Source organism: Puntigrus tetrazona, chromosome 18 (genome assembly GCF_018831695.1).
Source record: "Puntigrus tetrazona isolate hp1 chromosome 18, ASM1883169v1, whole genome shotgun sequence".
In the NCBI taxonomy this organism is placed as follows: domain Eukaryota; kingdom Metazoa; phylum Chordata; class Actinopteri; order Cypriniformes; family Cyprinidae; genus Puntigrus; species Puntigrus tetrazona.
In genome coordinates this window covers 26310451-26337172 of record NC_056716.1, presented here as the reverse complement: position 1 = coordinate 26337172, position 26722 = coordinate 26310451, and the positions used below count along the sequence as shown (strand labels likewise).

General features: G+C 39.0%; 1 pseudogene; it reads right to left on the bottom strand.

The window, feature by feature from the left end:
- Positions 1-1692: 1692 nt before the first annotated feature.
- On the bottom strand, positions 1693-26316 carry LOC122362785 (annotated as a pseudogene).
- Positions 26317-26722: the final 406 nt, after the last annotated feature.

Genomic DNA, 26722 nt, shown 5'->3' with positions numbered 1-26722 from the left:
TTGGTTATAATTAACCCGCCCAACAATTCCACTTTTTTTTTCTACAACACCGTTTTATCGTGTCCGGTTATGTCTGGAAATGAACTCATGAAACATGCTCTATTGTCAAGATGAAGTGAGGAGACAGTTTAGTAACTAACGTCCTTCATTTTGCACGACTGGTAATAAAACTATTGACAACAGTTAGGAAAAGTCTACAGCTAGGAAACCAAAGCAGTAACTGGTCTTCCTGTAGCACCTGAACGTGTTGTTGCTATTTCCCAGCTCAAAGAACCGAAAAATAAAACCAATACTGATTTATAAAAATCATTAAAAAGAGTGTTTTATGATTTCTTTGAAAAGAACCCAGTTTCCACAGTCCTGCCTATAAATGTTGATAAATGTGTTAGTTGATTTTTTTTAATATAAAAAAAATTATGTTTTTGTTATAGAGTACAGGTAGACGAGAGGAGTGATCTCACATTGGCCTAAAAGGGTACGAGGTCTGAACAACCTCTAAGTGAAGGGCTGTTTCTACACCGGGTTTTAGTTTTAACATCAAGATGCATAACACCGTGTGCTGAGCATGCACAAAAATAATCAACAATCAATTTCAGGGCAGATAAAAACGTCAGCTTTACTTATAGGCCCTTCATGAAAGATGAATCGGATGATTTTTAGATTCAACGTCTGGTGATTTGGACCCTTCGGAATAATGACTGCTTACGTTATTGTTATTTGAAGACCGGTCGAGTTGTAACGGCAAAAGGTGTGCTTTCGGCTACCTGTTTCATGTACAATGTTTCGTATCTCGCAGAGTGTAACAAATGCGTTCTTTAGCATTATGGCTTGATGTTTCTTGGTCAGACGCATCGAGGCGTAGGGGCACACGTGGTTTCGGATCTTGTTGACTGCATGATAAAAGCATGAAACACCCTGTATTGTCTGAGCTTGTAGTTTCTTATCGTTTGCTTTTAAAATGAAGCACTTGTTTAATCGCGTCACATTCTGGAATGCTGTTCTCCTGAAAGCCTTTAACAGGTCAGGAAGAGGTAACGTTATTTTCATCGGAATATTGTGTCGGTTTGCCACGTTACGTTGTGCTCATCTGACTTTTGACGGTTTTATAAATATGAACGAATGCGTCGTAGTGGTGTTACACTTAGGTAAAATCCTGAATATTAAAAACAGATACGTAAAAAACAGGAAACCCATAAGGCCAGGAGTGTTTGGAGAAGGTTTTTTCGTGTGTCTCGTTACTTCACTGATGTCACAACACTATACGCGGGGGGGTTTGTGACTGTGTTCATGCAGTGTGAGCATATAGCAGGGCATTGTGGGATGCAGTTCAGGCTCAGAGCACCATGGTGGCGAAGTTGCCGGTTGCGCCTGAGTTGCAGCACTTCACAGATCGGTCGTATAAAGCCGAGGGTCATGCTAAAGCCTCTAAGCTAAACGTTTTCAGATTTGTTGTACAGCTATGGCTTCTAAGTTAGCTAATGTTCTGCGAAAATGGACCAGTATCGATAAACTTGAGAATGACAAATCAACATTACGCACAAAGACCACAATGTTTTGAATTTCTTCGGAATGTCGTACTTGTGACGTAGTAATCTTGAGCGATATGATATCAGGGCTCATCCTTCTTCATCAGCAAGGCTTCTGCCTTTTTTTTTTAAATGCTCTATTGTTATTCACAAAGTATCAAAGTTCACAGACAGTGGAGGGGCTTATGATGCACTCCGGTCCAATGAGAAGTGGCGCTGTAGGATGAAAGAGGGGCTTGTAATCACATACTGTTACTGAGAACATAAAGATCTACAAAGATGGTTGACGCCAAAGCAATCCATCGGAATGTTTTTTTTTTTTTTGTGCATGAGAGAGAACGATGCCGGCTCTCTGACATCAGTGCAGAGGGACACACACGACAGCAGGGGACATGTGTCTATTTTAGCATGTGTGTGGGGTTCACTTATAGTACAACGCGCATAAGACGTCTCTCTTATGCACATTAATCCAGCGATGGATTAAACATGGAGGGTTTGTGCATACGGAGGAACTGGCTGCCAGCTTACTGGGTCAAAGTTCAAAAGTCAGAGTGGGAGGGTCAGACAAGGTCAAGCTCAGTTCATTCAGACTCTTGTATTCCCATAGTTCATAAGCACTGTACCGCCGGATATACAGAGAGATAAAGAAGGAGAGGTCGAGGTGGTACTGGCTCCAGCCATAGGGTTTTCAGATGAGTTGAGGTCCAGACTTTGGTCAGGCCTGCCTTCTGAACACTCTTTTAAAGAGAGAGGGATGAGGGATGATAGTTTAGACGAGAGTTCCCGGCTTTGCCTTCTCGTGCCCGTACCACTGTACGTCCACTATCTCAGAGCACAGGGGACTGCTCAGGAAACAACTATCGGAGAACGGTGATCTGCAGATGAGAAATAGAGGAAAGTGTTAGACATCTTGATATTTCAGGTATATTTAACAGGCTGCTATATTTATACTGCTGATGCTAGGAGCTATCAGAAGGCCTATATGGAATTGAATGTCATACGAATAAATGGGTTAACTTCAAGTCTCTAATTTTGTGATAAAAAAGTTTGGTCATCCTGCCCAGAATAAAGTTTTGCTTCAGTACTCCCTAGTAAATTTTCAATTAAATAACATTTTTATCTTTGCAATACAAATTCAGTCACAAGTTAAATTTCAAGACAGGAAAATGACACAATCAGAGAGGTGAAGGAGTGAGTGAGATACAGAACATGCAGATAGATATAGATTGAGAGAGAGAGAGTGTACCTCTCTACTGGTCAGTGCTTTGGTGAGAGGGAGAACGGTCTTCAGTAGGAGAACTTTCAGTCGTATCACTGCCCTGAGAAACACACACATACACATTCAGGCAGAGGTGGGTTAGTGAGACACAGAGAGAGAGAGAGAGAGAGAGAGAGAGAGAGAGAGAGAGAGAGAGAGGGAGAGAGAGAGAGAGAGAGAGAGAGAGAGAGAGAGAGAGAGAGAGAGAGAGAAAGAGAAAGCGTTAGTGGGTGGTAGCCGTGATCAGTTAATGTAGAGTGAGTTGTGTAATTTTGACACTGGGGTAGTTCGGTTAAACACTATTAAAGTGAACAACACAGACAAAGCATTGGTACAGATAGGTGGGCATTTAAACCAAGAGAATGTGCTCCAAGTCCCAGGCTTTGACCAACATCCTCAAATATGTCTGTTCTTTGAACTAAATACCCACTGACAAACAAAGCTGTGCAATCTACGGGAAAACCAAGCCAATTGTGCAATTTTGGAAGTAACCAAGGCACGCACAATAAAAATATGAAGCGTATATAAATATTCATGGTCAAAGTTTAGTGCAAGGAAAACCATATCAGCCTAGCCTAAAGCCATACGCAAGTCTGGAATGATGCAAATCACTGACAAAAAATCACTGCAAGTGATTTTTTTCACACAAATCTATTCACATTGACTACAATGCAAATTCAATTAAAAGAGAATTTTAGCAACTAATTTCAAGAGATTTGTCCTTCAGATTAGGCTGAAAAAGTGTCACTCTGTTTTTGTAGTATTAATGCATGATTTTGACTGGTAAATCCATCTAAGAAACTACAGAGATGCAGTACATTTTTAACAATCCACTGGAGTACTAGATACTATGTTGCTACTACCAACTAGTAATTAGTTCCATCTAGACTATGATATATATATATATATATATATATATATATATATATATATATATATATATATATATATATATATATTTGTGTGTGTGTGTGTGTGTGTGTAAATATAAACATTGTTAAAATTCTGATTGATTCAGTGTCCTACCCGCTCTGCCAGTTGAGTATGTGTTGTGGACTGCAGGGGGGTGTAGCTGCAGGGTCACTGCAGGAGTTCCACTCCTCTGACTGTGTGGAGATGCAGCTGAAACACACACAGACTCCACTGTAAGACACCAATAAACACAGCTGAACTACAGTCACATACAGGTATACGCATGGTGAACGTGTTGGAGATAAAGCTGACTGCCAACACCCTCTTGAGCTTCTGGAAAAGGTTTGGAGTGATTCTGCCACCCAGAGAGAGGTGATAATCCCCACGACGCACACCCTGACCAGACCACCCTGACAGCCTCTATACACACACACCTCACAGCAATGTGCTTAAGTTGACACATAAAATAGGTCTCATTCCACCACTCTTTCTCTTTCTGTCATACGCACTAAATCACTGCAGTAAAAAAATGTACACACAGTGAAGTGAAATATACAGACCTAGCATATGTGAATGAAATGTAATGTGTAAATAAGGTTTGCACAGTTTGCACCATATTTTACCTTAGTGTACCTGGGTGTTGTGAAAATAATACAAAACATTATAACGTTTCACAGCCTCAAATTCATTTTCCAAGGCTCTAGACTTTGAAAAAAATGACTGGGAGCATCTTAATCCTAAAATAAAAAAATCAAATTGCAGCACATTTTCTAGTTAGCCTACCAAATTATAAAGCTATTCAATAGAATGGCTAATGAATAGCTCTTTTACAATTTAATGAGATAATGAATTAATCTGTTTAAAACCCACCCTCTATTGTGACTTCAACACTAGCTGCATTTCCTTTGCATATTTGCAAAACTTCATTTTATAAAAGTTAATAAAAATGTATTGCAAATGTATTCCATTAACCAAGGTTATGCAGCTAAAACATAACCTTTTGCCTCTCGCAATAAGTCATGGTAACGGATTTTGGTGCGATTTGACGGATATTTATACAAAGGAGGCGCAATTTTTATTTAAAAAATAGCCACAAATCAAGAACCATGGCTGCATCTAATTTATGTTGTTAACCCGACTAAAGTCTTGCAGGTATCTATATCTTTTTGCATCATTTACATTTGATCTGCTCACCTGGTGACCCCTTCACTAGTGTCCCTATTCGTCCTCCACGGCCATCTGAAGCATTGAGCTGGTGTGCGCGCGGCTGTGCTCCTTTATCGATCCAGATGAGCGTTGGTACCAACACCGCAGCTCCTCTGACACCGCTGCCCGCCCCCCTCCTCCTCCTTCCCTGCCCAGAGACGGAGTCCTCACAATCTGTGACCGGGAAGGCGTCAACCTCCCGCTGCCACCACCCGCTTCCCCGTCCTCCCCGGAGCCCCAGCCCTCCTTGTAAAGCCCCCCGGCTGTGTATGAGTTGGAGGTCTTGAACTGCGCCTTGACGCTGTAGTGCCCCTCTTGGTCATTCTCCAGGCTGCGGACGACCACGGCGCTGGGGCTGCTGCCCTCTGTGTACAGCGGGTATTCTTTGATGCGATACTGCGAGGAGGGTTGGCTCTGGCTGTGGAGGTACACACCCTGGTGGCTACCGCACACCCCTCCGTGGGTGCTCCCGTTGCGTGCCGCAAGGTTAGGCATGCTGCCAGAACTGGATGCGCCCAGGTGTCCGGCAGACTTGTGGCGCTGTCGTTGCCGCTGCCGGGCTTTGGAGGGCGAGTCCTCGGCCAGCGTACAGTAGTTAGGGTTGGAGGTGGATGAGGGGTAGTAATGTTCTGAACTGGAGTGGCTGGTGCAAGATGAGCAGTCGTCGGGGACAACAGAGCCATTGCTTCCTGTCCTCTGTGGTCCTGACAGAAACAGGTCAGGGCTAAGTCCCACCTCTGTGTCTGCCTCCAAAGATAGCAGCTTCCCCTGAGACTCCAAACTGGAACTTCGGCCACGGAATGGCTGAGTTAGACTGAGAAAGAAAATTATTCAAACATATTTAGTATTTAAATATTACATTTTGAATACATTTTTAAATACATTTTATTAATAATTAATGAATATTTTATAAAATAACTAATCAGCAAATCGGCATTGTAGAATGATTTCTGAGAAATTATGTGACACTAAAGTTTGGAGTAATAATGCTGAAAATTCAGCTTTGCCATCACAGGAATAAATCACATTTAAAAATATAAATATAAAATATATATATTTTACACATTACAGTTTTTACTATATTTTGGTTCAGATAAATGCAGCATTGGTGAGCATATGTGTAATTGTTTTCAAAAACGTACAAAACAAGCTTTTGACTGATAGTGTATTAAAAATAAAACATTACAAACACAAACATTATATAGAGTAAGTTTGACAGTAAATAGGGCTGATTTTTAAATTTAGGTAATTTTATGTATGGTTTTGATTTTCCTTCAAATTGTATTAAATTATATACAGATTAATTATAATATTACAGAAAATATGAATGAGTTGAAATATAAATCATTCAGATAAACAATAATGTAAATAGTATCCTAAATAAAACCACAGGTGATGTTCTCATGTCGACAGCAGAGGACATTGAGTGTGTGTGTGTCCAGCACCTGGCTGAGTGCACGTAGCTCCGTGTTCTCAGGTCAGGGGTGGAGGGCATGCTGGACTGGCTGTTCCAGTGAGGAGGGAGCGCACAGGACTGTTCTGGAGAGAGTTGCTCCCTCCTGCCTCACAGCTGCCTGTGCTGGGGAACCGCCTGTGACTACTGCAGAAAGAGAAATGAATAAACATAATTCATTCATTTACATGTGCACCACAATATTCACACCATCACAAATCTTCAGACTGGTCTGTACCCGGAGTGTGAGGAGCGTTTCTTCACCCGTTCGTAGGGTTCGCTCTAATGAGCTTTCACCCACATGCGCGGTTTGATCGGGGACTTGTCGTAGTCACTGCGTTGGTAATGCAGGTGTCTCCAGTCCGTCCAGGGACTGTGGGGAGGCGGTCGGCTGTGGGATGGGGGTCGGGGAGGGAGACCTTTGTGTGGGGAGGCAGCTGAGAGAACGAGGGGTTCCTGTCACCTGGGGGTCATCTGGAGAACAGAGTGAGAGGATATGAGATAAATAAATAATTGAAGGTAAAGGTGATGCATGCATACATGTTTCTTTTTACTTTGGGGACAAAATTGCTAAAATAAATGATAGAAATTAAGAAAATTCATTTAGAGTCTCGATGTGTACATTAAATTCAAAGTTCTTACAATATTTTGATCAGCAAAAATAATGCTTGGATATTAATTGTATATGTAAACTATATTAATTAGAAAATAATTGTTAATTGCACCTTGATGACATCCAACCTCCATATTTATTGTGTTTGTTTATATAAAGAAAAATAGTTCATAAAATGTCTTGAGTATTATTGATTAGATACTTAAAGTTCAAAGGTAAGTAAAAAAAAAAAAAAATCAAATTCTATACTAAATATTAACGGGCCATGAATGAATGAATGAATGAATGAATGAATCTTAATGAGAATATCTGGTTTGTATCTGTAAACTAGATTATTTGGCATAAGAATAATTTAAATTGGCTTCATACTCGTTTGCAATACCTCCTTTTCACAATCCAGTTAATTACAGATGGATATAATCAAACCCTGACCTGTTTTTTTTGTTAATTATTCTGCTTTAATTTGAAACCCGAATAGAGATGTTAAACTGGTATTTCTGTATAACAATTGTACAAAGCTTACCATCATCCAGCACAAGGGCATCAGACAGTGAGCTGTCTTCCGAGCCGATATTCGCTTCTGCCAAACAAAGACAAAGACACTTAAAAGTGAAAACTCACATACACCAACATGTCAAACAAATCTTTGCAACCTGAGCGTGAACAAGAGTGCGTTAAATGAATTTTCACAGCAGAGGTCACACACAGACACATATCTTCACACGGTTTTATAGGTCTATGGGGAGGTGCGATTACTCTTGCTCTCAGCATGAAAGACTTTACGGAGGAAACACTTAATGAACTAGCAGAAGCACTGCGAAAACGTCTACAAATACAATGAACAGAATTCCTCACCCTCTATGATTAGAGAGGCACGTTGTGTGGGTTTCTTCCCAGAGCGAACGCGGTACTCATTGATGCCATTCTCGATGTCTTGGAGCTTCTTTAGAGCATTCAGATACGAGGTTTTCCTCTGTTTCTTCAGCTTTTTGCTGCTGATGTGAGGATCGGATGCTAACCGCCGTGCTGCCTCCGTTATCTGGGACTGGATGGCAAATTCCCTTTCCAAACGCTCTAACTCCTCTTCCTAAAAGACACACAGGTGTAAACATATACAAAATTGGCAAACTGAGCCAAAAAAGAAAAGGACATCAATCCATTGTAAAATAACTAACAGTCTCTGTCAAAATAACAAGACAACTATGGGCGCCAAGTTGTCTAGTTCTCACACACAGAGCGAAGATATTGTGGCCTCTTATCAATGCCTTCGATTAATCACCCAAAATCAACAATCATCAGTCATGTAAAAACACAAATGCAAAGACAAAGATGACTTTACGACCTCTTACATAAATCAGCTTTCTTCATTCACACAGCTAAGCTCGTTTTTTGGGTTTTGCAATCTAGTTCTTTTGGCTGACACTCAACACATACACTGCATTATCGCCACTTCCTCTGATCATGCCAGACTAGAGCTATTTATAGACCTCTGCACACATACATGGATGTCTAATTGTAGCTTAAAGGGCAGTCTACAATGAAATAATTATGCAGCGTTTGCTGTGGTCAGGGTTCAGTACCAACCATAAATCACACTATAAACATCACTGACCTCTCCTTTGGGTAGGATCTTCTGCTCGTCCAGTTTGAAGGCGGTGCCTATTTTACGTCTGACGGTGGGCGGCTCCTCCCCGGGGTCGAGAGGGTACTCTTTTGGAAGTTTTCCTGTCAGCTCCTGAAACACAACACACTATTGGCTCGATTCCACTGAGCGGTTTGAGTTGGTACAGTTCAGTATGGTACGATTCGGTACGGAACACCCAAATCCAGCTTGTGTTTCCACTGTCCACACGATGATAAAGTGTGACAAGAAGACTCTGCCTTTTTTTGTCAGTTTTAATGAACAATAATAGCCATTATAAAAGTAGAAGAGGCTTAAGAAGAAATAAAGACAAAAGCAAACACAGCTGTACTACAGTCAAATTCAAGTTAAAGAAAATTTTGTGCTTAGCCAAAACTATATTATCAGAAACAAAGAAAAGATGCATGAGACCATGAATTCCTGTTAAATATAACATTACTTAAAACATATTGTATCTAATGTTTAAACACTACAGAGACGTCAGAGCCAGCAGCAAATGTCGGAAGGTCTAGCTGGGCTTGAGGCTGCTCTAAGAGGATATATAAATAAACCCAGCGATAGCCTGGAACTACGAAATCAGCAAATAGGTGCATCAAATAGGCCCTATCTTTATAATTAAGTCACATATTTGAGTTTTTAAACAACTACATTCTCACCTGCAAAACCCTTAAAATTACATTTCATGACACAGAAACAGTAATTCATCCTAAGGCATTATTTTGCCTAAGGCATAGATTTGTCCACTTCATTTAACAGGCCAACTGCAAGTTTAAATTACTCAAAAACATAGTGTTTTTATGTGATGATATGTAATATATATATAAAGCCAATAAAAGATTGTGCCAATGCTAGTAGAATCTATTTATTAAATGACAGGGCAGCATACAGGAGCTACAAGAGTTTACATTGAATTAAATGCCCATAACAGTTTACTATGTAACCATAATACCAATAATATCCAGAAATTTTAAATGAATTACCAGATTGCAGTATTGAGGGATTGTGAATTGCTTTTAAAACGTAATTCTGTGCAAAGTGTTTTGATTCTGAATGTTCAGTGATCAGCCTTTTGAAGTTAAACAATGATATCAGGGTGTATTGTTTTTTCATTGAGAAATCTAAGACTTAAGAGATATTTCTTTTTTAAGTAATTTTTATATACCGTTTACATTATTTACATAACACTGACTTTATATGACCTTGATTATTTAATCTGATCATTTATGATTTAAATGATTAACATATTCTTTATGAACAACAAATGTAATTGTCCTTTTTCTGGCATAACAGCTTCATATGCAGACTGTAGACAGAAAGTAAGCTCAGGTTTTCCAACAGAGCCATTATGCTCAGAAGGTGACAAGTTGTTTCAATCCTTACCGCTTCTCTGATGCAAATGCTCTTTAGTTCCTCTATTCTCTGTCTCAGCGTCTCCTCTAGTGCTTCCTGTCTGGCCCTCAGAGCCGCCAACATGTCCTTCTTAGCGGTCTGGGAACTGTCTGACTCTTGAGAGCCTACAAACACACATACATACATACACAAGGTTAAATCAAATCCAGGGCCTGACACATGTCACATTTGACCAAATAAGTATGTGTGTGTCTAACCTAAAGGTCAAAGATCAGAAAAGTTTTAAAGGTCAAATCAGCACAAGCAGACTTCAGCTTAAACAATCAGACTGACCTTCTTGCTTAGCAAGAGGGTGTGTACTTCATCTCTTTCAATGCTATGAAAGGGGCAAAGTGTGTGTGTGTGTGTTTCCGGACAAAATTAAACAAAGGGCCCCAATGGGGCAACATTGTTTTGCAGATAGTCCATGCGTACCCAAAACAAAGGCAAAGTTGTGTGTCTGAGATGTTTACGAGGAAGTGAGCAGAATTTTTTGGCAAGATTGGGAAGGGTTGCATAACAAGAGTGATACCTTAATATCACTACACAATGCTAAAGACATCAAACCAGTATTTGTTTACCTGGGGTAGAAATTAGTGGAGGCTATGAATGTGTGTTCTCACACTGAAACTATGAGGCATCATGGAAGCTTCCTGCATCTCTGCAGAGGAATGCGATGCGTCTTGTGTGTTCAGAAGGGGATAATAAGTGTGTGTGGGCAGGCAGCTGTCTGGGAATCAGTGAAGGGTCAGCAGTAATAGAGAGAGAATATGACCAGGGTCACTGGTGGTGTCCAGTCAAGCTTTCTGTGTGTGTGTGTGTGTCTTTGGTCTTCGGCTGCAGAAAAAGCACTGAAACCTTAGGTTTGTCCCGTCACTGTAAAGCAATATGCTATGACATTTTTTTATATCATGACATGCACTACCATGTAATAGTTTGGAATCAGTAATACATGCATACATTTTATGCACTTACATACATTAATACTGAAATTCAGCAAGGATGCATTGCATTGTTCTAAAGTGAAAGTAAAGACATTAAAAAAAAAAAGCATCACGACTGTTTTCAAGAAAGCTTTGCCATCATAAAAATAAATTACATTTTAAAATAGAAAGCTTATTTCAAATTGTAATAATATTTAACAGCATTACTGTTTTTACTGTGTTTTTACATTAAACAAATGAAGCCTTGGTAAAACGTCTTTCAATAATATAAAAATCTTAGGGACTCCAAACTTTGAATGGTTGTGTATTTTGGACTAAATACTTAGTGGTATTTAGCATATATATTTAGTGGTATTTTAAATATTTTTTCTTGGACACACTAAGACCGAAAGTAAATATTCCAGAATCACCCTGAACATACGAGTGAACCAGAGTGGGAATTCTTTTCTTCCAGTTCCTGTGAGTATCTCTGACAGGAGAATTTAGCTGCAAAGAGCTTTTCCACTTTGCCAAGTTTGGATTTGCTGAGTTGCCAAATAAATCCATCATTTTGCTTCCCAGTGGAAAGCATTCTGTACAGGAAGTGAAGTGAAAGACGTTAAGAGAAAATTAGTAATGGACACGCACACTTGGGCTGGGTGGGGTTCATGGGAACTCCAGAGGGGCAAAACTGTCCTGTTGTGAATCTATGAAGCAAATCTACTGCAAAGAAAGGCATCACACTGCATGACACAGAAAAAGAATAATTCTGTCACTGGAACAGAGTAAAATCGTTCTGGAGAATGTCTCTGTGAAAACTCTCTATCCTTTTGGACCCTACATATAAAAAGTCAGGAGATTTCTGAAGGTCTTTGCAGAACAATGGCACAAACATGTACTGTATTTATAACAATATTTTAATCTGACTCTAATACTTTAATACTTTAATCTTGTACTTTTTATGTTCAAACTTTGACCAATTTATCATGCATGTTATTCTAAGAAAACAAGCAAAATGTTTTCTGTTTATATAACCCAAGCTTCATGAGCAGGGAAAAACAATATTAACCAATAATATAATAGCTGAGATAACTGAGACTCAACTCTACAGTCCAACTTTACAATTTAAGAAAAATAAATGAATACAGAAAATACATTCATTCAGAAAACAGAAGTAAAATGGTTTGTGAACGCAGTTTGTTTCATGCTGCCTAAGCAAAGCAAACAACTCCAAAATGCAGCGACTGTCCAAGCCTCCGCTATGATCTAATCTCTCATGTGCGGTCAGTGATTAAGAGGCTGAAGACACATGGCCCAGATGAAAGGGAGATCATATGACCGACACCAGAGGAGTCCTGCTTCGAGCGCTTTTAATTCATGATACCTGACACCACGGCAGGAGTCCAAAACCAGCATCAAGACAAGCTATTCTCACTCTCACCTCGTAGAAAATTTACACACATGCCCACACCCCAACACTCCCAGCGTATGACATCATCATCACCATGAGATCACAAACACTGGTTTTACACATATAAAACCGAAGCTTTTACAACTGGCCCCACATCATTGCTGATTTGCCATTTCTAAAAACCCTTTAAAAGGACAATATATTTAAATTCTTTCTGTGAGTTCTGTGAGAAAATAAAGTTTGCTATTGAAACACAAAAAGTAAAAAATAATGCAAGAATGCAAAGTTTCTCTGTAAACAGGAAGAAAGCGATCTTGTAATTGCACCTGTTTTGTGTGAGTGTGTGTGAGTGTTCTGACCTGAGGAGAGCAGGCTTCCGCTACTGCCGCTGATGATTTTGCCTTTGCTGCCCATGTTGGCCAATTTGGAGGTCTTGAGGGTTCCTGTTTCTGTCAGGTCTATGGCTATCTCATTGAGACTGCGTGCTGCGTGGATCTTGCTCTGAGAGACAGAGACGGAGAGAGTGAATGTGCTTGCCAGCTGTGTTGAGTGTGTCAGAATTTTCCAAGAGACGAACATTCCGCAGCTTTTAAAAGTGTAACAGAATCCTTGAGCAAAATCAGAGACAGATAGTTATGTGTGTGTGTGTATGTGTGTGTATGTGCAAGTGGCCCTGAGGATTGTAGAGATGGTTGTCTAGACGGTGAGACAGTTAGAGGTAGACCACAGAAACACAGGAAAGTCGATGTAGTAAGAGCAGGATTATGAATCAAACACACACACACACATAAACACTGATACAAGAAACACATTTGAAGACAAGATCGAAAACACAAAAGTACGCTCACCTTGCTCTGTTTGCGGTCCAGGTAGAACTGGTGCTGGCTGATGGCCATCGCCCAGATGGATTTGATGAGAGTGGGACAGGCGTACCAGGTGTGCACGGCTATGCCACTGTGACCAAATGTCCTCCGCGTTACAGACGCCCTACAGTTGGAGTGAACACAAACCGACTTTATATTCACTGAATTTGATGACATTGTCAGTGTAGAAAAGCAAAATGTTTATTATTTCCCAAACACATTTAAAACACTTGCATTTTAACAGACACACACCATCTTTGTGTTTATGATTTCAATAAACACAGTAACCTCCTCTACATCGGACGAACCACATCCAAAGATGAATAAAACAGCCAGTAAACAGACCTGTGCCCATGTTATGTTGATTGGCTAGGTAAGCTAATTCTAAGATAAAGCTGACTGATGCTTGTAAGATTTTAACTGATTTATTTTGCAAATACCTCATCTACTGTGCTAGCCAACAGAACATTTTTGATTCACTGTAAATTGTAAGTTTGGGATCAATAAGGTTTTGTTTCTTATGTCCACCTAGGCTGCATTTATTTGATCAAAAACACAGTAAAGAAATTGTTATTATAATTCAAAGTGTCTCTTTAAAAATGTATTTTAAAATGTAATGTATTCCTGTGATGAGAAAGCTGAATGGACAGCATCATTACTCCAGTCTTCAGTGTCACATGATCCTTCAGATATCATTTCAATATGCTAAATTGCTGCTCATTATCATCAACTATTATTAACAATTATCTAACATCTTGAAAACAAGCAATGCGCAAGAATATACAATAGAATAGCACCCACATTTTTGAACAATTGTGTATACTTAGATACTACTAGAGGCATAAAAATTACACACAAAAAAAGCTATTAAATTCTATTGTCTGCTATATTATCAGCCACCAGTATGATGTGTATTTATGTGGGATATGTGAAATGTGAACTGGTGTTAGCACATAATATTCCCAACAGCTCTGTGATGTATCGTCTTAACATACCACACACAGTGCAGCCCACAAACACACACACACACCATTACACTGTGGTCGAACCCAGCGCACATGTGTGTCCAGTGATGGGCTTTATAAAATCCTCCAGGCCTCCACTAGAACAAAGATAAACAGCAGACCCTCTTCTTCTGACTCTTTATCAAAACTATATTAGTGTATGTGCGTGTGTTGCATTGACTTTCACTGAATGACAGTGAACTTAACAAGAAAGAAAACACATCATAGTCCCTCATGCTGCAAAATAAACAGATTGTTTCATCTTCCTAAACGGTTTTGCTGTCTTTCATGTCTTATTTCCGCAGCCTCCAGCATTTCTGTGAACTCCCTCCGTGTTCTCCGCGTTTCTGGGCTGTCGTGGTGGTTGTTTGAACAGCGTGAATGAGGCGGTTTATCTGTCAGCATCTGAGGCAGCGTGTGCTGCTGCTTTTGGCAGTGTCTGCTGTCCTATAGAGACTAACCAGCCCTCGGCATGCACTGATGATGTCATGAGGGCCTGATTACACCCTAAACACATCCTAATATTGACAGAGAGAACATCAGAACAAACTAAAAATCCAAAACAATCCATGTTTTGACAGAAAGAAAGAGAGAAGGGAAGACCCGAGATCGAACTCAAACCACATCTCAATCTCTACAGATATACGGACAAAACGAGGAGGCTATGTTTTTGTTCATGTGTTCCAGCTGTACGTCTGCCCTCTTCTCCACAGGACACAGGAAGTCAGAGATTTTAATCCAATAACAGACAGCTTAGCTGGTGGACGGAAACTAACCAGATGTAACATTTATCAATAAAAATTCACAATTATTCTCTTCAGGAACAGGAGGACACTAAATTGGGTTTTCCTCTCAAAGCCTGATATGTTTTTTAAAATCAAACAATTAAACTTGTACAACTGCTGTTTAAAGATGTTACTCTATTCAAATTACACCAAAACAGATTCATATTCAATTCTTGTTGCTAGTAAATAGTCCAATGTAAAGCTCAGTACGTCATGCAACTTTACTTATAAGTAATTCAAATTATTTCCACACTTTAATCCAAAAGAATCAAAGGACAAAAACATACACTGCTAAGATCTCAACAAACTTATATTTCAAACTCCATCTGAGATGTAGTAAAAGTGGCACCACAACATGCCCTGTCAGTGTATTTGACACATTGTTTGGAAGCCGTTACAGTTCATGACCTGTGAGTGTGAGTGAACACGTGTAGGCTGTAATATAGATTTACCTTCTCGGATCATGGACTTCCACTGAGAACTTCTTCTCCCTGAAGTACAGATTTTCCAACTGTCTCCATTGGAACACCTGCAGAGACGAGAGAACGTTTTTACAACATTCCCAAAACCTCAACCAAACATTCCACGGATGGTGCTCCAACGACTGTAAACTCTTTCCAGATCAGAAAACTTTAGGAAAAGCCTCCAAAAGAAAATCCAGAAGTTAAGTCCAAGCCAAGATATTTTACTTTTCTGTGCACTTTTTTGCTTATGGTTAGTGTAAGTAAAATCTTCCTTAAGCACAGGGGAACAATGAGTCCTCCTCTGTATATGTGTAGAAAGAGAGAGACTGTTTGGATCAAGAGCGATGGAGAGAGGGAGCAAGCGAGAGTGGGAGGAGTCAGCCCCCTTCCAAGCCTCTCCTCCCTGTGGGACACACACTTCCTGTGTGGGCGGGGTTTAAGGAGAGTTCAGAGTGATGTGTTTGTGTGTGTGCTGTAGTAACCCCTCAAAATGCAGAGCTGAAGCTTTGTTAAACTCCTCCACCTCTTTCCTCCTCATTCACTCAAGAAACCTGGTTCTGGTTCTCATTACACACAATCTTGCACACACACATGCACACAAGGCTGTCTGTGGCACACACATTGGACTTCTGGAGCCATCAGCTGCACAGACACAAAGAAAACACAATAGAAACAGAGAGTGGTGGAGAAAGTGGCATGAATATGTACTGTACGTTTGCTGAAACTGTTAAGAGCCTATACACTTTCCAATGTATATAAGAGACATATACAATCTAACATATCAATTACGCCCCTAATTAAATTAAACATACGTGGTATATAAGCATTCCTTAGCAAAACCTTGATGTAAGAAAAAAAGAAGAAAATAAAGGAAAAGAGAAATGATGTAAGAGAGTGGAGAGAGAAGGGGAGGGGGCTGGCTTGAAGAGCTCAAGAATTTTAAGAGCCTGGGAAAACAATGGACAGATGAAGGAAGAGGGGAGGGAAGGAACATAGTTATACACACACACACACACACACACACACACACACACACACACACACACACACAAACTATTTCCACATACATCACTAGAATTGGGAATTAAGAACCATTTCCTATTCAGAACTGGTTCCATTTTAAAAATATACTGGAATCAAATGACTTTTATAGCATTAGTATCCGATAATGTTATTTTAAAATCTGCAACATTCCACTGATGCAGATAACATACCGCATCAAAATTGTTTTCTTGCATGTCTATTAAATGTACAATTTTAAATAGGATGAGATTACAATATATGAACTGCTATATAAATTAGTGAAATGAGAAAGATTGGTTGATGTACAATATAATACATAAAGAATCACAAAAATACTCATTTGAAAACTACAATGCGTAAATAATAAATCTCATTAATCAATCTCAAGATTGTTATTGTTTTAAACTGCTCCAATGATACATATCACTAAAATAACACCAGCTATGTGTGGATCCAAAAGATTCGACAAGTCAAAAAGAACAAAAAGTCAATTCCTGCTAAAAAGTGATGTTACTAAATATCAATAAGAATATAGGAAAAAGCACTAAATGTAATAATTTTTGTTATAGGCATATAATAATATGTGTTATAGGCAAATTAGCGTAATTGTGCCTCAAAGTGAACTGGCTGTTTATATACGTAGTAATAAGAGCAGCAGAAATAAAGGTAATAAACAACAATAAAACGTTTACAAAAATAGTACTGTTTTGTTATATATATGTATATTGTTCCTGGAAGTTCTGTCCTATTAAAATGTAAATTAACATAAAACAGAGGGACATTAAATAATTTAATGGAAATGGAAGCAGAATAGTTAAATTCCTTATGTTTTCCGCCCTAAAACATGTTGCAAGTGAACAGTACATAGCGTGAATGTTTCTTGGTGTTTATGAGAGGCGTTGATGGTCTCATGGGACCAAGAACAAATTTGACCCTTAACACTTTCAAAACAGCTTTCATTATTGAGATACAAATCTCTTTCTCCTTAAGAGAGGAGGAGAGGAAAAAGAAAGTGAGGGAGGCTACAATGTTCCATGACATCTAAACACTAGTGTGGTGCAGTTATAAGAGCCAATGAGGCATGGAGCATTAACCACACCAGAGTATTTTGGGCACAGTGAGGTAGAACTGGGGACTTCTGGCTATTGTTCTGGATTGAGACAATCTCAGCTGAAACTGTGTGTTTGTGTGTGTGTAATTCTGAGGCATGCAGTCACGAGAGGCTAAGAGTGAAAAGGCATTTCAAAAGGGGCCTATGTGCCCAGTGATGTGCTGAATCCTGGTTAGTTCCAGCACATATTTCACTGAAAGCTGAACAGTGTTCTAGTCCTCATGTTGTTCTGGAAACAGAGTTAAATCTTGTTCTGGACTTCAAAGGATTTTAATGAAGACTCACAGTCATGGTGATGTGGTCCAGAGATTGGCTATGCCTGTCTGAAAATCCCACCTCTGTTCTGTGATGCAGTTGATTCCAGGAACGTTTTTATCATGCAGTTAAACTAAAAACTCAGAAAAGCATGCAAGCGCAACACATACACAATAGTGTATTCTTATTTAGATGATTCAGTAAGGATACATTAATTAATACACTGATCAAAGTGGCAGTAAATGTTAGAAAAAAAATTCTATTTTAAATAAAGGCTGTTCATTTGCAATTTTTATTCATTTAAAAATAAACACATAAATAAATAAATAAATATAAAAAATCATTCAGTGCATTTAAGATTGCCTAATCGGACAATAATACATGCAATGCTGCCTTTGCTTTTGGTTGATTTGGTTGTCAGACTGAGACATGCTTATTTAGAAAATTCCAAAGTAAGGGAGTTCAGATTTTAAGGAGTCTCAGAGTAAATGTCATAGGCGTTTCATCACTATGACTATTCACTGCAGCTGCTTTTATTATAACGCACAACGCCCACCCTGCAGCCTGTCTGTACATAGAATAATACAACAAAACCCCACCCTTTCTCTCACAAAGAAACGCATAGAGTACAGGAAGACTGTGTGTGTGGCATGGTATTTACTTAGCCGGAGCTATAAAAGAGCGCTTATGAGAAAAGACAGGGCATTGGAAAGGTCAAAGGTCACTAGCAGCAGACAGGATGAAAACAATCACCGGTGACTCAAGGGCTGCAATCCCCATGATTCATAGCTATAACGTCCCATCTGGCTAGAAGGGCAGTTATACATTTTTTTCAGATTGGCTATGCTGTTTGTATGTTTTACAAGGCAAGAATCTTTCAGTTAGTACAGTTAATGAGTTGATCCAAACCAATCAGAAACAGCCGTACACATGCCAGTTTTTGGGGAGTGGTCTAGGAGGATTCGTCAGACGAACTAATGTTTCCAGTATGTTTTGTGTTGTCAGGGCGACAGTAATCCTGCGGGTGTCTGCTGCTGGGTTTCCTGTTGCGGGTTTTGGAGTCAGCAAGGCTGCGGAGGGAGTTTAGGTAGAGGACAATAGCTCTTGAGAAACACGCACCCCAATTCATGATGAAACCACAAATGTACTCGTCACACCTCTGTGAAACTTTACACACATGCGTTGGCACAAATGCTCTGTGGTTTCTCATTAGGAGAGGGTTTAAATTAGTTTGAAACTCATTAAACAAACCCAACCACTAACTCACCAAGTCTGCAACTTTTAGTGTGTGGCATATTTAACAGTATATCCCACAGTCTCTCACACACACTGCCTACAGATGGAGAACAGCCACAAACCATTAGTGCATGTGAGCTTATCATCAAAACATTAAAAGCGTGCATATGCGATGGAGGCAAACTGTGTAATGAGAACATTAGTGGCAATGACCCATCTGAAATGCAGATCAGTGGAAAGTTGCAGCCTGGCATTTGAACACAGGGCTAGATGTCTGATTGTTCTCTGCGATTGAAATAATAGTTCACACAAGCTGAACATATTATCATCATTTACTCACTCTTGTGCCATTTCAAACCTGTAGGACTTTCTTTCTGCTTTGGAAAATAAAGAAAATATTTTGAAATACATCTTTTTTACTCTATACAATGAAAGTCAAAGGATCCAATGCTGTTGCACTGCATCATCAAAATTAGTTTAAACATTTTTAACTATATTATTTTGCATTCTGCAGTAGAAGAATTAAAGGTTTGGATTATCAGGGTGAGTAAATGATGATGTTCATTTTGGGTGAACTATCCTTTTAAATTGTTATTCAGGTTTAGGTGGATTTGTCAGTAGAGCTATAATTTTGTTTAGTTTGCATCGGTGGCATTTTTGCAGACGCATCTGTTCTTCTCACTGGTTTCTCTTCCCTCCATTCTGAGCTGCCCTCTGCTGCGTCGTTTCATTTCAACTCTCTTTTTCTGTAACAGATCCTTCTCTGTAAATAGGCCTGAATTTGGCTTTTCATTGGCTGGATGTTCTGCTTTGAAGCGCTATTTTTAGCTTGCGGTTTGGGAAAGGTTTTTCTGTTCCTCACCACAGGCTGAAGTTTTTGCCTGTCCTTTGGAGAGAGCTAAAACACGGGTGTGTGCTGTGAGAATGGAAAACCAAAGCCAGCGGGGCACACACCTGAAGTCATTCTGACAGCAAGCAAGTTTCTCCTGACTGAGAGAGATTTGTAGCATTTCAGTTACTTGGTGTCACTGATAGTTTGTCTGGAAGTTTGAGAGTCTCTGTCTAAAGTTACACAAAAAAAAAAAAAAAAACGCTATGGGGTCAGACCGCCAGAGGTCATGAGCCTATCTGAGGCCACCACACCCAAGTGTCAGACGGTCAGACTTGTCTTGGCTGACGTCATGAGGTTAAGCAAAGTTGACTCTGTGATAAACACATATTCATACTAGAGCACACAGCTCAAGCTAAATTTCAAAACACAGCGTAAAGGGAAACTGCTTACATCCACTGGATTTTCTGCAAAGCAGAGAGTTTTAAAGAAGAAGTGGGATTTGTTCCCCTCCCTCGTGAAGAAACAAAACAGTTTTTCTTAAAAGGCACTGTCATAAGCTACATTTTCTAGAAGTGACTGGTTCTGGGTGGTTGCCTAAGTCAAAAAAGACAAATTTGTTCATTTTATCGCAAGCCTGACCACTCAGAAAAGTAATGGCACACCTCTTTCTCAACAACTGGAATGATTTAAGGTCTCATTCCACTTGTTCCACTAGTGAGGATGAATTTTGCTGGCACTACTAATTACCATCACGGAGGTAAAACTATTATGGGATGACCAAGATAAAGAGATGTCGAGAGAGGACAAAAGAAGTCAAACTGTAGTAAGTCCACAGAGGAAAGACAGTCTTACCTTTCTTGGTTTGACTTTGTCCTGGTAGTCATATTGAAAAATGCCTTTATAACTCAATCCCAGCCACCACGGGATACCCTGCTTATCCTGAGAGAAAGCAAGAGTGAGAAAAAAATGAGAGTTAATGTGCGCACTCACACATACCGATACAAAGAGAAGTGTCAGCTTATGGTTGATGACAGCAAGATTATCTTAAACACACGAGTCTTAAGCATCCTTTAACACTTAAGTCAAGCGCTGATACTATAGGTCGTGAGAATGTGTGTGTGTATGGACTGACAACTGGCTGTGATTATAAATTTTCCCTCCGAGCACACTGACCCACCTTAACAGCATAATAATGCACTCCATATGTGGGTAACGACTCCACTATACTCATATAACTGTGAGAGAGAAGAAAGAAGAAATCGTTGACAGTGTGTTATAGATGTTACATATGCAGACAATTTACAATAGCAGTGAACACATGGGAGTGGATCTCGGAAGTAGGATGCATGAAAAGATTATCAGCACTGAAAGTTTCTGGATACTTTAGACACACTTAGGCACTGATTTCTTCTGTGAAACAAAAAAAACGTCTAAAAGTGGAGTCAAAACATCAAATCTTTGGTTCTCGCATGCCATGTGAACATATGTGATGTAGTTTCAGGGTTATTCCTGGCCCAAAATTAGGCCATCCTGATCATGTGCATATGACGTTTAATTTTTCCTCAAAAATTCTGTGTTGTATATCTAGTCATCAAATGAAGGCATAAAACATTAATGTCATTTATCTTTAAATTACTGAAAATGTAATTTTTTTTGTCAAACAAATGGGATTTAATTCTCTATGCAGGACCCTATGTTTAAGTTTAAGTTCTTTTGAATTCTACAGAAGTTGTTTTTGGAATGATCAATGATCGAGTTGATCAAATGATGGCAAGTTTAATTTTTGGGTGAAGATAAAATGCATTTTCTTCATCAAATTCAAAAGAGCATTTTCTTACTTGACGATAGCCTGGCCCCTGGACTGTCCACTTAGCTTCTTATAGTGCTCAATGACCCGGTCCTCACTGCAACACAACACAGACACAAACACACACACATTCAGATTAGTGGCAACAGATGACAGTGTTCATAAGAGCGTGGCTGTCAGCCTATTTCAATTCCACAGGAACACGAAACAGGCAAGAGTGAAGGCTTACAGATGTACAGAGAGGCAGCCAATGAAATACAACACCATGAAGGAGATAAGTTCATTATTAAAACAGGAAATACACCAGCCTGCTAAGTATGAATGTGTGAGTGAATGCGTTTTAGAAGAGCAGCATCTGTGAAACACTTCATTCGCATCAAATAGAATTCGGGGGAAATTAGGTTAGAGAATTATTCTGTCAGAATCCTTTCCCAGGTGCTCAGAGAACACAGAGCAAATACTTCTCGTTAATACCTCTCCATTATCAGCTGACAGCTGTGTGTGTAAAGTGTGTGTCTCACCAGTAAGCGAGTGAAGGGTGCTCCTTCAGTGCTTCTTGTGTAGGCAGTGCTGGCAGTTTCTTTAGATCAGCCCTAGTAGCTTCATTACTGCAAAAATAACACAAAATACTCAGGAACAGAAACACCTAACAGAGCAAAAAAAAAAATCATTTGGATTTACAGAACAGAGACAGAAGAAACAGAAAGGCAAATTAGTTGCAATGAACTATTTTAATTACTTTAATAACTATTTTAATGGAAGATTAAGTCAAATGAATTCACACATGTGGGATATGTTACCCTTTCCAGTGTGCTCCAGGTTGTATAATGCAAAAAGTTAGTGACTATAAAGGCATTCCACATAAAAAAATTTTTCACACTATATTTAAAACAAATACTGTAAAAATTAGGGGCAGTATGGTAGTGTGCCATTTCTAACACAGAGTGATGGAGAGGTTAAAGAGGAAGTGTACGAGGTAGAGGAAATTGAGTCAAGAAAACAGAGTGACAGAATAAAGCTGGAAGGATGCACATGTGACAGATTTGGTAGCAGATACTGTGTGTGTAGAACGTGTTTTGTGTAAGCGTGTGTGTGTGATGGAGAGCCAGGGGTTAGTGTGTGTAATTTAACACTGTTTATCCTCTGCATTCCATTTCCTCCCTCTGTCTCTCTCCGTTCCCAGGGTTCACACCCCATATCTCTCTTTCTCTCTCCATCTCTCTTGAATCGTGTGCATGTGTTATGTAGGAAGGAGAGAGTTTGATATCACGCTACAAATTGGATCTGCTTTCACTCTGCAGTGACACACTGATAGAGACTTTGATAATGTGCGTGCGAGTGTAAGAGGTCAATCCAAGGTGATTCGTTCATTCATACAGCCTCTTATAACCGTATGAAGTCTCCTTTAGCTTCCTGTGGGAGAAAAAAAAGACATATTTTAGTATCTATAATGAGTGTTTGATGGTGAAGACAGAGACTGCTTGGAGAAAGATACGTATCCACTGATACATAGAAAGGTGCATGTGTGTCTCAGTAGGGGATGTAGTCACAGCCATCTGGATTGAATCCTCCTAAAAGGTCAAACACACATAACATACCTGATGCTACACCTGGATCACATATACACAGAGTCATACAGGAAACCGTATTTCCCAAAGCATTTCCCTCATTATGGATAACTTACAGCACAAAGGAAACATCCTGTTTTAGATTTAAAATAAAGCAATGCCTGTCAGGGCTGAAATATCTGTAGTGACCTGAATATGACTCTATAAATGCTGCGCACAAGTGTGTTTGGGATGTATGAACTTTATGAAAGTTCATTGCACGGTTTATGAGAGTCCACAAAATGATAAACAGTATGACACGATCTTACCGCCTGTAGGATATAAGAGGCCAGTTCCAAACACCACCTCACACTGTCCACCTCTACCCAGAGGCTCCCTGAGACAAGACAGGAGAAAAAGAGGCATAGGATTCAGGATCACCTTGGAGACCAGGATATCTCCATTAATCTGTCTCTTATCTTCTAAGCTCTCTCTTTTTAATGACCTGATCTGCTGACTTATCACTGAAGGGGTCTATCTAAATCTACCTCAACTATTTCCTGTCTTAATCAATATCAGGACAAAAGCCACATACACACATGGAGTTTTGTGTTGAGGGAGTTTTGGAAGTGTAGGGAGTCTTTAATTGCTTGAAGACCAAGTCAAAATGCAGTGATTCATTTACCTTTGCTGAACACAAAATTTCCAGGATATCACTTTTGGAGAGATTGGCATGCATTAGAAGCGACTCTAGAGTAAAGTGTGAGCAATGAGCTCATGAGTGGGAATCTGTGGTATTTGATCAGTGGCCACATATGCACTCACCAAATACAGAATGTTTTTGAAACAGGCGAAACAGCTATTGCAAATGTTTAATTATATATTTATATATATATATATATATATATATATATATATATATATATATATATATACATATGCATATATGATGCTTTATATATATATATAATCATATATATATAAACACTACACATTATTTCCTTAAAAATTCTAATGATACTGTAATACCACTGGTACTGTATTGTTATTTTAGATTTAAAATAAAGGTTTTTATATTAAATTTTTTTAGAAATACTATTAATTCCTGTGATACAAGCTGAATTTTCCAACAGCATTACTCCAATCCTTCAGAAATCTATATTTATGCGTTGCTGCTCAAAAAACATTTTCTATTACTATTGCTGTGCTGCTTAATTTTTATTGCAAACCGTTTTTTTAAATACTTTTAAATATTTTACAATACCCTATTGACACCTTTTGAATAATAGTATATATGCATGTATAATAAATGTAATATATGTTAATATATGTGGGATGAAGGGGGCTTGGTACTTTGCACATTCTTACAGTACCATCAGTCAATCAGCCGTTGCCATGATTTTCAAGACAAATCTGTGGCATTTCAACGTAAGATTTATGGATAAAAAGGTGCTCCATGGGTATACATTAGAAGTATGGAAATGGATATAAAGGGCATTGGCTCATACCGCCCTCTAAGTAGATAGTACAGTGACAACAGTTTACACTTATAGATGCAGGACTTTGCATTGAGGAAGAAAAACTCTATTGTGGCATTGTCCTTGAGGTAGAGAATACTTTCTATGTAGAACCTGTAGAAGAAAAAAATAATATGAACATAAAAATACTAATAAAATACTAATGTTCAAAAAACATTACAGTTACATATATTGCATACATAATTCACATGTTAAGACTGCCAAACATGATTGTTTACTTGTGACCCTAAGATTTAAAATTGTTCAACATGAGCAGCCGATTCTGAGCAGGTTCAATGAAACCCTAGCAGGTTCATTCAGACTGTTTCAAAGAACTCACTGAAAGAAACAATGCATTATATACACAAACCCAAAGACCAATCACTAGAGGCATCATAGACACTTGCTATATCCTCTTGCTGTCTCCATCCCTCTTGAAACCCACAAAAAAGAAAACAATTTCCACTGTACAAGCTTCATTTAGCACTCAGATTAGAGTTAGCTTGGGAACTACAACTTAACAAACAAACACATAAATAAGTAATTGTCTCAAAAATCTAGCGCCAAATGAAACTAAAGCTCTCAGCAAGGTGTTTTCATTGCAGCTGAAGGCTGAAGCTCTACCATTCACACATAAACTTACACAGACACACACATGCATAGATATATATGTTACAGGTGCAATCTGATAATATATGACCTTGAACATACACTGAACTTAAAATGAAACCTAAGACATAATATTATAAATGAAGACACATAAATTAGAATCCAAAACTGACTGTTTAAAAGGCGAGGAGAATTAAGAGGCAGAAGGCAGAGTAAAGTAGAGAGAGATTAAGAGTAATTAGAAACTGTATTATTATTAGACAGTTTAATATTTGAGATGTGAGTGAGACAGAGTCTTACATGCATCAAAGACTTTAGCTCACTCCAATCAATAAGCCCAATCGCGGAGCAGAAAGGACAACACACATACACGCTGGTACACACAGGACATCATGCATGCATTAAAACTAGGCCTCCGCTCAGCAATTTAAACTGCTGACACATGCAATAGCTCAAGCAAAAAACATATACAACTCCATACGCATAGCTATTAAGAGCAAAATGCATGCGTCCGTATGCCACGATGCATTTAAGTATTTTGTGCCTGTGTGCCCGGCCAGAAAAGCAAAGTGATGCAAGAGAATAGACTGAATGAGAGAAAGGCAATTCAAGTGTGTCCCGACAAATGGGTGAAATGCTGGAGCTATTTTAATGCTGGGCTTGACGGCAATAAACCAGCATCCACCCACAGGCGTGGTGATATACGACTATGTACCTGATGCGACTTACATTAAAATACTGCGGAAGCACACCAGTGCCTTTAAGTCTCGCCCACACAGAGACAAAAACAGAGCAATAAATATACTGGCTGCTCTTGGTATTGGTCATATTTAAACAGATGCAATTAAAACCTAACTGGTGGGCAACCCAGCATATCTGCTCATATCTGCAATTCAAACACCCAGTCTGATTAACATACTGCTGTGCCATGGTGTCAAATTGCTGGAAGTGTGTAGCAGGAATGAGTGGATTCTGATTGGTAGCGTTTCTTGTAACTGCAGTAAAGCTACATGGTTTGCTGACCCCTCTAATTTGAAACAATAAAACAAACACACAGTCGCCCCCAACAAAAAACACTGATGGAAGTGTTGGCGCTAGTGTGATTCTAGAGGTGTTAAGTGTTTTCTTTTTAAATATTCAGCACAGGATTTGTTGAAGTAATATAAAGAACATTTCTCTTTTTATTCTCTCTATTCAATACAAACATATATTCTACTTTTTAAATATTATACTGTATTTGTATTAATAATAATATGTAATATATAACATATTTTATGTGTGGTTATTTATATATTTCTATAACTTCTGTATTAATAATAAATAAAATGATAAATAT